The sequence below is a fragment of the Lycium ferocissimum genome, chromosome 5 (assembly GCF_029784015.1).
Source record: "Lycium ferocissimum isolate CSIRO_LF1 chromosome 5, AGI_CSIRO_Lferr_CH_V1, whole genome shotgun sequence".
Taxonomy (NCBI): Eukaryota; Viridiplantae; Streptophyta; class Magnoliopsida; order Solanales; family Solanaceae; genus Lycium; species Lycium ferocissimum.
In genome coordinates, this window is record NC_081346.1 from 63,042,944 (window position 1) to 63,055,962 (window position 13,019).

The window sequence follows — 13,019 nt, forward strand, 5'->3', positions numbered from 1 at the left end:
GTCATAAGGATCATGAGATTCGTTGCTTCTAGCATTTGTGGAACCAATGATATTATGGGTATGACACAAAGATTTATAACAAAAGGATCATGCCTTTAGAAAGAAAGGGACTAGCCTTAACATACCTGGAGACTTATTTCTCGACTTTCCAACTTACTTCTTGTCTTGAAATTTACTTAAGATCGTTCGCAATCCCGTAATCTACATATAAAACAATTCACACATTATTAGATTCATCCTCGTATGTTCGTCTTAAGCCTTTAATTCGAATCCCGAGTTAGAATCCTTAGAAATTGACGATCTCCCCCGTATATATGCCTGGCCCGAAATCACAATACCAACAAGCATCAACAACAAAAACAATACCAACATCAACAACAATATCATCAAGATTCTACAAGATAAATATGCACAATTTCATCCAAAACTTTCTTCAAACCTCAATCCATACGTCAACAATATCAACGCAATAATTATAACTCTTATTCTCGTAAATATTCCGAAACCAATATTAATAAAAAGAGATTCATACCTTACTTTTGCTAGAATAGCAAAATCTTCAATGTTTACTTGAATCCAAGTTAACTCCAACACAAAACAAAACTATAATCGCGACTAGACGTTACTCGGACCTCGATTAATACTCCGTCACTTGAAAATTATGTAAAATCCTTACTGCAGTGCGTATAAGCTCTCCTATGTTGGCTGAGCTTTCTAGAGTATTTGGGAAGTTTATTATGGAGAAAAAGATGGATTTTAGCCCTTATATAGTGGATTAAAGTCGGTTGACCGTAGCACTTGTGCCACGTGCACGCCGTAGCCCTTATATAGTGCTACAGTGCACTATATAGAGAATTACGCATGCATTCGCGTAGTGCAGTCCCCTGCTCTGCCCGCCTAACTTATAACATTCGTAATTCTCTACTCGACGTCGTATCGACGAGCGGTTTGTTGCGTTGGAAACTAGACTTCATGAACTTCAATTTAGGCTTTTTCTTTACTTCAAAACTCCTCATATACTAAAAGATATTCTTCCTCAAAGTTGGCCGAAATTGCCCCTCATACCTTCTCCAAAGTCCCACAGACTTAATTTTTTGATTCACTTGACCTCCAATCCTTTACATAACTTATAATATGAGCTTAAACCCTCGTAACCATTAGATAGATGCATGTAATCTCATATACCCTTGGAGGTAACTCCAATGTCCATACTTAAAACATACAATCACTTATAAATTTCAACGTACAAAACTACGAGGTGTAACATTCTTCCCCCCTTCAAAGACATTCATCCTCGAATGTTGAAATAGAGTTCGCTTGGAGGTGGATGTCAATGTTCTTACCTGTATTTTCCGGTATTTATTCTACTTACGTGTAGTTTGATTTTCTCATTAAGACTGAACTTATTGGAATTGCGCCACTTATCCTTCTTAACTAACGGCAAAATTTTGTGCTCGTGCTCGGCGGTCGCCCCTCTTTTTTCTTACTCTTCGTGCTTAGTCATTCTCGTTATCTCTTCATCTCCATTGTCTACACTTTTGTTACATACTTTTATCCAATTTCTGATCCCACCTTCATTTTATTCAGGGATTCTTGTTCTCTCTGATCTCTTTGTATCCTTCTTACGCTTCACCGATACCCCATACTTTCGTCTTCTTAGAGTTTAACTTATTCTTATTCCTTCCTCTTAAGATAACCACAAAACTAGTCATATTGCAGCATCCTTTGCTTTTCATGGTAGTCGAATTAATCTTTGCGGTACTTTATCTTTCAACTGCTTTAACATCGAAATTTCTTGCTTGATTCCTCTTTCCTTTAATTGGACTTCTTGCAGTTGGGCTAGTTAATAGAAATTTTTTGTACTTATGTCAGAAAATCTCAAATCTCTTCCTTAATGATTCCTCTCCTTCAATCAGTCTTAAAGTTTCTAATCCTTAGTCCGACTAATAAATTGGGGTGAATTTGGAGGTTTTTGGAAGATTAACAAGGTTCCTTGTCGTGCGATGAATGCAAATCGTTTCACTCTTTACTTTGTCTATAGCCTTCATTCATTCCTTCCCAATAAGAGTCATTATTTTGCTTGTCCCACGAGGTTCCACTATCACCAGCTTGTCCTGATCAAATGCGATATCCTTTGATTATTCCCTTTGGGGTTTTCCTTTTTCCTTTGACCTTCGCCTGGCTTTCACTTAATTAGTCTTTTCCATAGTCTGACGCACTTACCTGTCATATTTGTCAATCAAGTAGATCTCTTAATTTCTTAAATATCCATCTCCTCAATTTAAATCCTTGAACCCCTTTCTTGCGGTCTTATTTCCAACTACTTCCATGATTCCCCTTATGTTGACTTACCCCAACCTGTTTCATAGCTCTTTATTCCTCTGCTAGTAGACAACTTTCTTATTTGGTTGCGGTACTTTTCCTTGCTTGCTTCTCTGGTGCTATTTTGGATTATCCCTCTTAGTACTGATTGATTTTATATATACCATATCATGTCCTTTCATTTTGTTGGTTGGACTCCTTAATTCATTACAATCTCATCATAGCTCCATCTGTGATAATGCCCAGATGATTTGCATTAGCTTTTCCCTTACTATCGTCTTATTACTCTGATGCTTACTTTACCTCGGATTGCTTATCAATGTATATCGAGTAGCCGAGAAATTTATATTCAAATTGGACTCAATCAACCGAGACTTCTTTCCATAATCCATCCACAACAACAACCACAACACAATACCTTATACAACTTGTATGCGACAACCCAACATTATTATTGTCATCATAGCAAGATTACCTTCATATCATACTAACAATCACAACTTATGCCAATCTATGATTCAAATATCTTCAACTTCATATTTGGAACTCTTCCTCCAATTTTCTTTCGTCGAATCTTAACATAATTAACTCATAAACGTGGAATTAGAATAAAATCTTATTTAATCACAACCTTCTATAATTATTCCCCCTTGTTAAAAATTTTATCTCCTCTTTTACTAGAATTTCCTTTTTAGTGATCCAGGTTGTCCCTCATACTCATCCCTGGTCATCATGCCGCCCTTTTTCTTCTTTTATTACCTTGTGGTGGACTTCATTGCATATTTAAATGCAACTTATATTTTCTCCGGTGAGAGCAGTTCGAACCATAGCTTGGAAACACAATGTAATTTATTGACAAGACTTATTCTTTTTATTTGTTAATTCTTCTTCATCTTATAATGCTTCTTGTTATATATATATATATATATATATATATATATATATATACACACACACGTACATACATACACACATACTTACATTTAGTCCATTCCACTTTAAAATTTAGTAGATCTATACTTCTCAAACTTTGGCTCCTCTGTTTGAGCTTAGGAGTATTGTAATTCATCTTGAAACTAAATTTGGCTTCCCCCCTTTAGGGACGTTCTCATATATTAATAACATTTGAGTGTTAACTGGCTTTGGTAGCCATCTGGCTGACATTAGCGGTCCTTTAACTCTTTTATCACATACAACATCGGAATTTTCCTTCATTGTCTAGTTTAACTCATTTCCTTTTTTTTTACTAGTGAACATTTGTACTAAGTCAAGGATTTACACTTATTGAAGACACCTCATACCACTTCTTCATTTCATGATTATTAATCCTTTAGGCTAATGAATTAATGGTGACATCAAAGTTTGTCCGGGTCTTTACACGATGCTCTTTCAGCCATATTCTTCATTCCCGACTACTTTTTTTTTTCCTGAGATCCTTTGAGATTCGGGTTTCTTTAAATTCCCGATTCACCTCCATGCTATACTATTCGTTCTCACGATTCATCCTTCCATTAGCTTAACTTATATTGTCTCATCGTCCTTAATAGTTTGCGTCACAGCTCTGCATCATAGTTCTTCAAATTTTCTTACCAATTCTTGTGCTTATCATGAAATGTTCGCAAGTGTACTCTATTCGTCTTCTGCCTTAGTCCAACCCTCACGATATTACAACTTACTCGTATTCATACACGTCCCTCGTACATTCTTCCAATTTCCTTTATGACCAATTTCGTACTTAACACCGGGACTCTTATCTCCGATTATTGGTGTTTTGCCTCTTGCTAGATTTATTAGCTTATTATCATTCCCCTTGTCCTTGATGGTTACATAACTTCTTCTAGCCAATCCATTAGTCCACTTTTCTTACTTTCGCTCTTAGAACCTTCCTTAACTTTTCTCGCTCATAAAACGCTCTTCTCCACCTTGCCATTTTACCGCATTGGCCCCGGAATTCGTAAAATACTCTATTAGAAGTACAAATCCTTTCCATTTCTAAGGTCGTCTCTTAGGGGAGTGGTTTGTCCATTTCCTAGGTGACCGTATCAATATGACTTCATATTTATCCTCTCGGATGTACCTTAAGAGTGGAAATTCCCTTGGCATTTTTTGTAAAATTTGATTTCTCCATCTCAGATTACATCCATACCCATCGTCATTATACTTCAACCCTATTTATCCGGACCGTTTCCAAGGTCTTCATATTTTTTCTTTTATCACATTTTGCCATCCTCTCTCTCCTCTCTTGCTTACTTACTTTAGAAATTTACCCGAACGGCTTTTCATCTTTACCAACGCCTTAATCCTTTTCTCAAGAATTCACTCAACCCTTACTAGTAATATACTTCCCTTATTCATGCTTCTTCTCTCCTCATGATATCATAATCTTATTACTCTTATATATACATATTCCTCTTTCCCCAGTATTATTATATCATAATTACTTTACTTTAATATCCAGAGAAGGATAATATCTACCTATCCTGTAGCACTTGCTGCCTTAACTTCAATACCTAACTTGATCCGTACCTTTAGTGTCTCATAAGATAATCATAAGACTCATATATTTCGGGTTGTCAAATGACCTTCACCACATTAGGTAAAAAGATTTAGATACCTTTCCTTAAAGGAATCTCATCCATCCTTTTCATTACAGTCTGGTCTTCGTCACTTATCCTTGAACATCTATTTGAAGTGGTGTGCACAATAGGTGCCGTACCCGGCCGACTATAGCGCAGCACGGTGTGAGAAAATACATACATATATATAAAGAATGCATGAGAGCCCAACTAAAAAGCGCACCTCATCGGAGTGACGTAAAGTCGGTAACCTCCGATTATATTATGGATCAATTATCATCATTATATCCCACCTCGAAGGAACGAGTGTCATAAGGTGAGATTTGCCAACAATGAATGAATTAAGAAATCATGAGGTAAGTTGAATCATCACATAATAACATGAAATCCATATGCTTTGGAACCTTTATATATAAAGCCATCGTAATCATCGTCATGGTAATCATAAAAAAAAAATATATTCATCTTTAGCATCATAAAAACTTTAAGAGTCATGAATTTCTAACATTCTTGGAAATGAGGATTTTTATGGAATTCATGCATGGGTTTGTAGGAAAAGAATCATGCCTTTAGAAGCTCAATAATGTCATAAGGGTCATGAGATTCGTGGCTTCTAGCATTTATGGAACTAAGGATATTATGGGTATGACACAAAGGTTTATAACAAAAGGATCATGCCTTTAGAAAGAAATGGACTAGCCTTAACATACGGGAGACTTATTTCTCAACTTTTCAACCTTACTTCGTCTTGAAATTTACTTAAGATCATTCGCAATCCTGCACTCACATATAAAACAATTCACACTATTATTAGACTCATCCTTACATGTTCCTCTTAAGCCTTTAATTCAAATCCATTTAGAATCTGTTGAAATTCGGGCAGCATCTCCCCTGTATATATGCCTAGATCGAAATCACAATACCAACAACCAACAACAACAACAACAACTATACCAACATCAACAACAATATCATCAAGATTCTACAAGATAAATATGCACAATTTCATCCAAAACTTTCTTCAAACCTCAATCCATACGTCAACAATACCAACGCAATAATTATAACTCTTATTCTCGTAAATATTCCAAAATCAATATTAAGAAAAAGAGATTCGTACCTTACTTTTGCTAGAATAGAAAAATCTTCAATGTTTACTTGAATCCAAGTCAACTCCAACACAAAACAAAACTATAATCGCGACTAGACGTTACTCGGACCTCGATCAATACTCCGTCACTTGAAAATTATGTAAAATCCTTACTTTGTTATGCATATAAGCTCTCCTATGTTGGCTGAGCTTTCTAGAGTATTTGGGAAGGTTATTATGGAGAAAAAGATGGATTTTAGCCCTTATATAGTAGATTAAAGTTGGTTGGCAGCATGCGTGTTGTAGCGCACAAGTAGCCGGCGCGTGCGCTGTAAGGGAAGCCTTGATCCCTGCTTCCGCCCGCCTAACTTATAACGTCCATAATTCTCTACTCCGAATTCGTATCGACGAGCGGTTTGTTGCGTTGGAAACTAGACTTCATGAGCTGCAATTTAGGCTTTTGCTTTGCTTCAAAACTCCTCATATACTAAAAGATATTCTTCCTCAAATTTGGCTAAAATTGCCCCTCGTACTTTCTCCAAAGTCTCACAGACTTAATTTCTTGATTCACTTGACCTCTAATCCTTTACATAACTTATAATATGAGCTTAAACCCTTGTAACCACAAGATAGATGCACGTAATCTCATATACCCTTGGAGGTAACTCCAATGTCCATACTTAAAACATCCAATCACTTATAAATTTCAACGTACAAAACTACGGGGTGTAACAAAGAGAATCTGGATTAACAAATACCAAGACATGATTTGCCCCAGGATTGTCAAGAAACTTAACAAAATTAACGATGAGGCTTCTCTGTTTAAACCTGATTATTCAGGAGGACCAAAGGTGTTAGTTGATGGGCCATATGTGGTGGATATGGTGGCTAAGAGTTGTACTTGTAGGAGAGCTAACTGGGTTGCCATGTCCTGATGCCTATATTAGTATTATTGAAAACAATGAAAGAGTGGAAGACTATGTGCATGCATTCTACAATGTTGATACCTTCAAGATTGTGTATTCACATTACATCAACCTAACAAACCATGAAGACCATTGGCCAAAAGTTGTGAACTGTGGGGAGGTTCTGCCTCCTACTGTTGTGAAGAAGAAGAAGAAGGGGCGAAAGCCCAAAAATAGGAAAAAAGAGCCTGAAGAATTGGAGAAGCAAAAAGCAACTAAAGCTGCTAAAAGTGCCAAAAAGAGAGCTGGAAAAAGGGCTGAGGATATGGGACCTCGAAAGTTATCCAAAAAAGGTTTTGTAAGAGGAAGGTGTTCAATTTGCAAGAAGGAGGGCCACAATGCAAGAGGTCATTATAATGTGCTAAAAAATAATGCTGAGGCATCTGCAAGTCAACCTCCAGATCAGTCAAAAGAACAAGCTGAAAATGATGACATTTGGGGTCATTCTAAAGTTTATTACCCGGAAATGTGGGTTAACTCTGAAGTGGATTTGAACTTAACAAACCAGTCAGCTATAATTCAGATAATGATTAGTAGATATTTTTTTTTCTTTTTTTATTTAGTTCCGTTACTTAGTTGTGTTGTTTTTTCTATTGTTAGATCAGGGAGGTGTACCTGTTGAATCTGTTGATTGACCCTCTCCTATGGCAAAAAGAGAAAGGCATTTTAAAAGAAAAGTCATGAAGGATTATGCAGTTGTGCAGAAGAAGAATAGAAATTCTAGTAGAATATAGGGATTATGTATTAGTGTCTTTTGTCAGTTATGTGAAACTGTTTAGACAACATTATGTGTCTTCTTTTGCTAAATTTCCACGGTCATTTTATGGTCTGCAGCAGGTTGACATACTTCTTCACAAGCTTCTTTGAAGTATTACTGCTACAATTTGTTATTTTGAAGATCAACTTTGTTTTGTGCACATATATTGATCAGGCACATGGTGAAAATGTTACTAGCTTAATCTGTTTTTCCTTCTAGATCAATCTTAAGGAACTAGTCTAATTGTTTTCTTCAAACTCTAAGGTGGGTTAGGGTTTCTTGGAGGCTACTTTACCCAAAACCTTAGCTCACGCCTATATAAAGGGACACATATTTTCTAAGAAAGGCATCTCAAATATCCCATAAACTCTTGGGTATTTACAAAGATATCAAGATCTCATATATCCAATAAACTCATGGGTATTCAAGAAGAGGTCAATATGTGGCCGGATATTTCTTAACAACTAAATACTTCAAGAAGATCCACAATATCCTTTCATGGAGATCAAATACATCCCAAGAAAGTCCTCATATCCAAATCCAAATCGTCCTACGTTTTAGAAATAAGCTACTAACGGCCCTCGAATTACGGAGAAACATTAGGAGAGAAGAATCAAGGGAGTAAACAGATCTTGTACCCGCAATATTCAATAATAAAATCTATGTTTCAACATCTTTTGTTTGTGGTTGTGATTTATTTCCACATATTAGAATGTGTTGCAAATAAATTGGCACGCCCGAGCCGGGACAAATCATACTTCATCTCTTCTCTCACAAATCAGATATGCCAAATTTGGAGCCACAAAACTGCAAACATGGAAGCTCCATTTTTATGGGTACTTCAAGTCTCGTTTTCGAGTTTCAACAAGTCTACACTTTGACAAACCTTGAAGTAGGAGGCATTTGTAGACAGTGAAATTTTACCGAATTTGAAATAGGACTTTACAAGATGAGTTCAATCCATCTTCAAACTCTAAGGTGGGTTAGGGTTTCTTGGAGGCTACTTTACCCAAAACCTTAGCTCACACCTATATAAAGGGACACATATTCCCTAAGAAAGGCATCTCAAATATCCCATAAACTCTTGGGTATTTACAAAGAGATCAAGATCTCAGATATCCCATAAACTCATGGGTATTCAAAAAGAGTCATATATGGGATATTTCTTGACAACCAAATACTTCAAGAAGATTCACAATATCCTTTCATGAAGATCAAATACATCCGTAGAAAGTCCACATATATCCAAATCCAAATCATCCTACGTTCGAGAAATACGCTACTAACGGCCCTCGAATCACAAAGAAAATTAGGAGAGAAGAATCAAGGGAGTAAACAGATCTTGTACCCGCAATATTCATTAATAAAATCTCTGTTTCTTCATATTTTGTTTGTGGTTGTAATTTATTTCCGCATATTAAAATTTTTTGCAAACAAGGACATGATGCAGTTCCAGCTTACCGAGGACATTACCTTAGATAGGAGGTTATGGAGGACTCAGATTAAGGTAGAAGACTATTACGTAGTCCCATGTATCCCTTCGTACTAGTAGTCGCAGTTTTGATCTATAGTCTATTAGCCTTTGGTTCTTGCTACTATATGTTGTTTCTTGTACTTCAATTATCTTATTTATCTGTGGTAGCTACTGCTTATTTTTCTCAATCATGACTTTTTCGCTTTCTTCAGTTTCATTTTCATATTGTTTTAAACTGTTTGTGCTTATCTGACCTTTTCTCGTCATGTTTTTTCTTGAGCCGAGGGTCTTTTGGAAATACCCTCCCTATCTTCTAAGATAGGAGTAAAGATGCAATGACACTTTACCCTCCCAGGACACACTACATTATGATATTTCTTTGGGTATGTTGTTGTTGTAGTTATCCTATGCTACTATTTCTTTTGTTTAAAAGCACTATTATAGCCCACTTTTTTAACAAGTATAAGAGCACCATTATAGCTGTTGAGCAATTATACAGTATGTGGTGAAGTGTAAATAATCTTTTCATAGGCATCCAAGGGTCTCTCTCCTAAACCAACCAACATGAAATCCCAACATTTGGAGTCATAGTGCATATAACAGCACTACACTATGCAGAGTAATTTATCATGAGTTATCCGTGTATTGACAATTTGGTAACTATTTCTATATAGAGAAATTTAGATTACGTACTTCACCAGCCTTTTGCACCATTTGACATTCCCAGAATTTAATGTCGTGATCGGCACTGCTGGTGAGAAAACTTGTTCCATCTGGAGTTAAACTGGTGAGAAAACCTGTTCCATTTGGAATTAGAGCAATTGACTGAACAGCACCACCATGGGCTTCCACTACTTCCACACAAGTACCGCTTCTAACATCAATAAATTCCAGGGTCCCACCTTTTGTACCAACAACTGCATACTTGTTACCTGGAACAAATAGTCCACAGAGACCGTATCCTGAATCAATTGTGTGGAGGCAAGAACCAGTAGTAGGGTTCCATATTTTAATTGAACTGTGACCAGTGGCGGAGCCACTTACTATGCCGAGGGTGTTCATCCGAACCCCCCGCGGAAAAAGTGAGCTTTTGCTCTTGTTTTGAAAGTTAAAATTATTTTTTATGTATATATAGTAATGTTGAACCCGCTTAGACTTCTTCGTATGTTTACTTTTTTTTATATTTTGACCCCCTCGGAGAATCACGCTCATCGCGCGACTAGTCGACATCAAAAGAGTGTTATCTGAGCTGAGAGTAACACTTCTGACAACAGCACGATGCCCCTGAAGCTCAATAGCACTCAATTTAGTAGCTGAACTGCTTTCTATAGCATGAAATTCGAGTAAATTACAACGACAATGCTAAGGTAGCCAGTGAATTTTTTGAAGTAACTGGTGAGAAAGAAATTGAGGAGATCTTCTTTCCAGCCTGTAGAGTCTGATGAAGCTTGAAGATATCCAGAACTGTAACAACAGGATTGCTGCCTCCTTCAGCTCCAATATTTGCCTCTCCTTTTTCCGTTGCCTCAAGGCCTTCTTTGGCAACTTTCTTCTGCTTCTTTCTACTGACTCTTCTTTTCTCTTTGCGTTTAGATTCAGACTCGTCCAGCACACGGAATATTTCCACCATCTTCCCTGCAACTTGACAAGCCAGCATGTTTCCAGACTTGTTAAACCTCACTGCTGCAACTCTATCTTGGCTTTGGCACTGAATTTCACCAAATGACTTCAGTACCTCCCATTTGTTTTCAGTAGGCAAGTACTTATTTACATTTGTTTCGCTTTTTTTAGCAATCAATTGTCCATCAGCTAAATCACGCTTTATAGTGTAAAAGCGAAGCTCGGGATCAGGAGAACCAGTGACTAGATATCTTTCCTCAGGATCAATATCTATGGACCAAATTTCAGTACCACTTATAATCTGCATGCAATGCTGAATATCAAGATCCCATACCCTTCAAAATTGGTCCTTAGAAGCCGTTACCAGTTTTTTTGCCAGAATCTAAGAAAACAAGATCAGTAACCTGCAACACATATGGCAATGGAACAAAATTAGTTACCTGCAACACATATGGAAATGGAACAAAATTAGAATTTCATAAGTAACACATGATGAAGTCAGAAATGTAAAAATACGTTATCCCTAGATTGAAGATAGTATGAACCTGATCTCGATGTCCCGAAGGCGAAACAGGCCAGTCTCACCCACCACATCCCATAAAATAACGTCATTATCTATGCTTCCAGATGCTAGTAATGATCCAAGCTTATTATATTGAAGGTCCGTCACAGCCCCTTTATGCCCATTCAGTGTGGTTTCACATATCCCTTTCTCGGAATCCCAGATTCTAATGCTTCCTTCAGCATCACCACTTGCTATCTGCAACTAAGTCCAATTTATCACTACTAAAGGGCAGCCCGGTACACTAAGCTCCCGCTATGCACGGGGTCCGGGGAAGGGCCGGACCACAAGGGTCTATTGTACGCGAGCGCTTGTCTTGCACGTTGTAAGAGGTTATTTCAATTTCCGAACTCCGTGACCTCCCTGGCGCGTAGCGAAGCAACTTTCTGGGTTAAGCGAGCGCTACCTCCAATTTATCACTACTAAAACCATGAAAACAAATAATAAGATTCACAACCTTTTCCTATAAAATAACCACTATAAGAAACAAATAGTGTCTGACCCAACAAACAGAGCACACCAAAACATTGACCTCAGAACACATCTTGACATTTTAGCTTACCTGCTTCCCTACACCCAAATTATTTTCTATAATTTAGATATAACTCTATCTTAGACAAAGGAGTAACATGACTACAGAACCTGTATCACTACAAAATAAATCATATATGAAAACTATTTTAATAATAGAGAAGTTCATTGTTTTCAGTTTTGAAACTCAATGGATAATGTAATTTCTCGTGTACGCTTCTCCACATATATACCAGAGTTGGTTTACCAATCTTGACCCGAACATGTGATGTGTCCATACAACACGTCATGCACTGTACACCACCTTTACAGTTGAACAAAATCCCTAGGGGCATACGGAAATAATAATTACCGGGAAAAAATCATACTTGAAATAATTTTCCCCATTTACCTTACTTGTATCAAAACTTATCCAAAACCAAAACGATCAATCACATACACCTCAATCCCAGACTACTTAGGATTGGTTATATGAAACCTTTCATGTTTATTCTGCTTATTTGGACCCATTTCATTCCACTACTCAATAAAACCTAGAAACACATTACCTAATGTAAGTGAAAAAATAACAAGTAATAACTCTCAAACTAGTTGGCATAGCCTGCCACATAGACTGCTTGGACCAAGCTTTTATTAAGACATGCATATTTTCCTCCCCCATTGCTAGTAGAGTGTTTGCTTTCATTGTGTTATTGTCTTAGCTACAGTGTAGGTCATTCGCATTTTCGAAACACTGGGGTTCGATCCTGGGTCACGTGTAAGGAAAACAACAATAATAACCAACGCGCCACAGACACACCTTTGTTTGTTGGAATGCACAATTAAATATGTAATAGTTTTTATATACACATAATTTTTTTCGAAGTTAACGAGTGCCCGTGCATTCCGACCCTTCCATGTGGGTCTGCCTCTGTGTAGCGCAATACCACTAACCTCAAAAGATAGAATTCCTAATAGGTTTTATTCATCTTTATCCTATGATTTTTACGGATATTGGGAACATTTAAGAAGTAGCATTGATTCTGTTAGATGGAAAGAGGTTTTTCCTGGTTCTATCTTGGGGGGGGGGGGGGGGGGGACGTTCGGTTTTCTCAAACTTCGGTTTGGTTTTAGTTTTGGTTT

At 37.1% G+C, this 13,019-nt stretch overlaps 1 pseudogene; it reads right to left on the minus strand.

Annotated features, from left to right (window-relative positions):
* Nucleotides 1-9,675: 9,675 nt before the first annotated feature.
* Nucleotides 9,676-12,558, minus strand: LOC132057906 (uncharacterized; annotated as a pseudogene).
* Nucleotides 12,559-13,019: the final 461 nt, after the last annotated feature.